Source organism: Akebia trifoliata, unplaced genomic scaffold, assembly GCF_017979445.1.
Source record: "Akebia trifoliata isolate Shusen 1 unplaced genomic scaffold, ASM1797944v1 Contig01197, whole genome shotgun sequence".
NCBI classification, from domain to species: Eukaryota; Viridiplantae; Streptophyta; class Magnoliopsida; order Ranunculales; family Lardizabalaceae; genus Akebia; species Akebia trifoliata.
This window is the reverse complement of record NW_028237585.1, coordinates 10,450-15,215: the sequence shown is the minus strand read 5'-3', so window position 1 is coordinate 15,215 and position 4,766 is coordinate 10,450. Positions and strand designations below refer to the sequence as shown.

The following is a 4,766-nucleotide window of genomic DNA, read 5'->3' as shown; positions in this document are numbered from 1 at the left end:
CACCGTAAATTTCTTTCTTTTTGTTTGGCAAAACATCTATGTTTATTTTTCTTTTATTATACATGTTTCCTCTATATACATTTTAGACTCCCTTGCAACTATTTTTGTTTTGGTGCTAATAGATTGTAGCTTTGCTCTTTGATTGTGGATGATTTAGAGTGAGTAATTGAAAATGGGGAACTTCGTGTTGGAGTGTCTTTGTTAGCTCCAAAAAGCTTAATGTAGGGGATGCATTTATTTTTCTCAAGTTTGTTATCTACTCCACACCCTTCACTTCCTGCGGCACCAAATTCCAATTCATGTCTGATATGGTGTTGTTTGTAGTTTTTAAGGTGAAAATGGTAAAATGTCATCTCTACCAGAACCTTGTTCACGATCTATTAGAAACCAAGGTATTCATGTTATCTTATTTCATTTCTTTTCTATCATTTGAGTTTCAACCATTTAAATTAAAATTTCCTTCAGTAAAATCTGTGATCGCAGCCTTATGATTAGAATGGTCTGCTGCTAGCTACTAATATAATGAAGTACAAGGTGAAAAAACCACTTGAATGTTTGGTCTCATTGAGGATGAGGATAAAATTTCCTTCATTTAAACGAATGTTGTTTTCGTTGGGCACAATTTCAGTGTTAGTATTGCTTGACATTATTCCCTATATAATTAAACTTGGATTGTTGTCTCAAAACTATTTATGTCATCTACTCTGTTTTAATAATACATATCATGGTAATGCCTTTCTCAAAGACCAGCAGGGTAATGGTTCTGTTGCCTAAGCATTTTAAACCTTGATTCATTATTTGTTCTGTATGGTCTTTTTTCATTTGCAAATGGAAAGATAGTTTAGAGGAACTGTTGTCAACATTATAGCAACACTATGTAATAATTCTGTCAACATTGTAGCACTTATAGTATTTATGATAATATCGATAATTATTTGAGAAAATTTTCATTTAAAAGGTGTCAATCAACACTGACATATTTTTTTTCTGAAGTTAATTAAATTTTATGCTTTACATCCATGGAACTCGGTGCAGGGATCAAGGTAAAAAGAGAAAAGCATAATAATGGTATTGGTGAAGAGAGGATTGTAAGAGATGAGGTGGCAAAGGTGATTAATGGGGTGGTGATAGACAAGGAAGGTGAGACACTGAGGAAGAAGGCAAAGGAGTTGAGTGAGATGATTATGAGTAAGAAAAATAGAGAAGAAGAGATGGATATGGTGATGATTATTTCTTACAAGTTTACTATTCTTATAGGAAACATGAAATGAAGAAGTTGGGATCGACTTCTCAAGACTCAATTTTTGTATGTTTTGATTTCTTTCAAGATGAGGTTTGATGGTTCATGAGCACTTCTGCAACTTATTGCTCTGTTTGGTTATCTTTTTCCAATAACATGGCCACTCAATTTCTGTTAAGCTGTTGGTTTGGTTCCATGAGGTCTTTTCGGTGTGAGTCGATAGTCTTTCTACAATTCCCTTTATATTTTCCAATGTATTGTGCAAGATGGTTTCCATGATTGCTTGTTTTCTGTTTTGTAGTTCTTCACAACCAAACCATATGCGTGTGAGCCCTCAAGCCTCTCACAATATCCTCCAAGCAAGGAAATGGACACTAAGCTATGGGATCAAGAAGTTAGAAGGTCTGTGGGTGACTAAATTTACATTATTTGCCTGTATTCCAATACTAGTAGCTTTCTTAATAATTTCTAAAATAGTAAAAATTACATTTTAACTAAAAAAATTTCTAAAGCTTCCTTGCAGGGAGGCCTTAAATTCCATGTCAACCATTTGATGAGATATTAGTTGTATTTATATATCGGTCTCTTGCTCATACTTTATTCATGCTGGTAACCCAAATCATAGTTGTGGGCTTGTGGCTGTGTAGGCTGAGAGCAGATGGTAACCCAAATCATAGCTACAAGGGCATTTCCTACTCCCAAAGTGAATGCAGAGCTTCAACCCAATCTTGATGTATGCCAGATAAGAATCCTTTAATTATTATTATTTTTTTTTTGTTTGGTTTGATGAGTAGGTTTCGATTACAGAAAAATAATACATGACATATTCTGAACAACCAACATTTCATTGATTGGTTATAGTTTTCCTTTTATTGCAAAGAAACAATAGAGAGGATAAAAATGAAAGCTTTTCAAAATGAATTTTAAATTTTGAACTTAAATAGTGGAAATCAAAGTAACAAACTGTTATTTGAAATCCATTTTGTTATCTTCAAAATAAATGTAAATGTCTGTATAACTGATGGGTTTTTTTTTTCTTCTTGATTATGCTATATTTAATGAAGTTATTCTATAAATTTTAAGTTTGTTCAATGTAGTTGCTTTCTTTCTCAGAGGTGACAACGTCTAATTACACATGGAAATGCAAAGAGCAAAAGTGAGAAGTTTCCTCCACCACACCAGGATGGAACACTTGGCTTCCCCTTGGGTTCCTCACATCACATTGATCCTTCGTTTGATAAGTATCCACCAGATGACTCTTTCAGCTCCATGACCTTCATGTACCCTAAAGGACCGGTGCAAACATGGTTTGGTCCTTTGGTGGAACGTATTGTAGTGGGTGCTTCAATACAGAAGAAGCAGACTACGGGTGATACACGTGTACCTTCCTAACTACAAATGAAAGTATCTCTAAAAGATAAGAGTGGTGTTTGTGTCAAAGGGAAAGCAAACATGCCGTGATCCACTTTTTTAATTTTTGATTAATCTTGTATTTTAGTACCTTTTTTGTACCAAATTATTGAAAGAATATTTGTGATGGATGTAATGATCCGTTTTTTTAAATTATAAATTCAGAAAAATAAATTTATTTTATTATAAATCCAGAAAAAACGATTGAGTTTTTTATTACTATTTCGTTTATTGTGATTGGTGAATTAGAGGATTGCCGTATTATTTGTTAAACCTCCATATTTGATGGATTTTTTTTGTTTTTTTTAAGCTTATTTTCTCCAATAATTTGATAGTTCAGGGCGTCAAAAAAAAAAAATTCTACAAGAAAATATTTGATGGGCATATTTGACAGAATGGTCCGTCAAATTTCTCAAAATTTGACGGGCTGAGACCGTCAAATATGGACTGTTTTCACATAGTGTGTGGACCTCTTCTTGCTGCCATTAATGTGGATAAAAATCCATCTAAAAGAGAGAGATGAATAAACAAAATCGTTCATGGACGAGATTAAGAAAAAGAGTTTACCTGCCGACTGTTGTTGCTACCAAAAAGAAACCAGCCCCAACCTCTATTTCGAAGAACGGTTGGAATAAGAAAAGAAAGTGGTTCCGAGCTACTCAAATTCTTCCGACAATTCTGATTCTGAGGAACAAAAAATAAACTCAATGTTGCTGTTGCCACGTTGAAGAAGTTTCTAACGTCGACTGTCAAGAACGACTTTGTTCCAGTCCCCAAGAAGAAACCTGATCTTACTGTTCTTTCCCCTCCTCTAAACTTCTCTGTTCATAAAAAAAAACTCCTAAGATGGGTAAACCCAGCAAGAAATTTTCCAAAGAGGTAGTTGTTGCTGCTCCTTTTGACGTTCCATCATCAAAATCTGCAAAAAATAAAATAAAAATAAAATAGGAAGAGACGAACAATAGACGATGAACCTTCTACAGCAGCCATGTGCTCTCTTTATAGAAGGAGAGTCCTTTTTGAAATCGGCTATTAGTGTTTGGGAAGGATTGAAAGAGCTTCACCGAACTGATTCGATCGACTTGTAGAAGGAGGAATCCTTCTTGAACCCGTCTTGGATGTTTGGAGATGAACTGAAAAAATATAAAAAGAATGAGTCTCATTCGGACTCATTATGGGTAAGACTAGCCTTACCAACTTGTAAGATTTCTTATCTTACTAAGATTGTTGAGCCCAATACATGATCCGATCCAGGAGGGCTGTAGAAGACAAAATTCTTCAAGATAAAAAAAAAAAAGAAAAAAAAAAGAGAGAGATTTCAAAATGGAGGGCTAATTTTCATGGCTTAATTTTATGCTTGGAGTTTGGTTCCTCTATTGGTGTATGTGATTAAGTAAAAGAGTGTCACTCATTCGATTGAATTTCAAAATTCTCTGTATGAGTTAGGCTCACCTTACTAACTTGTAAGATTTCTTATCGTACTAGGTTGTTGAGCTCGTCTAATGGCATCTAAAACCATGATCTGATTGAGTATCTCCAAGCCTCTAAAAGAAGGTGATCGGTATCTCATAGGCAACTTTAAAAAAACAAAGGAGTCACTTAAACATACTCAATCTCTTAGATCTATAGGTAGGTTTGGATTAAAATCTATGGAGATTTAGTTAGAAAAGAAGCCTCTTTTGAGAGAATTCTAACAAATTGGGGAAATTTGTGAAGAAAAAACTTCCTAAGAACAATTAGCTCGATCAATTTCAAGATTTAAAAAGGACTCTTCATTTTGAGACAACCTCTATTAATTTAGTCCATTGTGAGTCCATATCAACTCAACTCGGATGAATATTGAGGCAACTCGGTTACAAAGCTTGTTAGTGGAAAACGTCGGATAAAAAAAAAAAAAAAAATGTGTTGACACATTCACCAAAGCATATCACATACTAGTCAAGGTGATCAAGAATGCATCATTGCTAGCTATACATCTAATAATGCATCCTTGAGGGGGCATTTGTAGGCACCAAAAATTTGAAGAAGCCTTTACAAATTTTATAAATAAAAATTTCTAAATTTATTAATGGGCCTCCTATCCAAATTGAGTCCATTAATTGGAAACGTGCCTCCT

General features: G+C 34.2%; 1 long non-coding RNA gene across 2 annotated transcripts; it reads left to right on the top strand.

Annotated features, from left to right (window-relative positions):
- Positions 1-617: 617 nt before the first annotated feature.
- On the top strand, positions 618-2,838 carry LOC147380627 (uncharacterized). 2 transcript variants are annotated; one of them, XR_015175216.1, is made up of 5 exons: positions 618-754; positions 1,036-1,451; positions 1,542-1,642; positions 1,888-1,973; positions 2,354-2,838. It is a non-coding gene; the product is annotated as an uncharacterized LOC147380627 (long non-coding RNA). The 2 variants fall into 2 exon arrangements; XR_015175215.1 differs by having other exon boundaries at positions 618-1,451.
- The last annotated feature ends 1,928 nt before the right edge of the window (positions 2,839-4,766 follow it).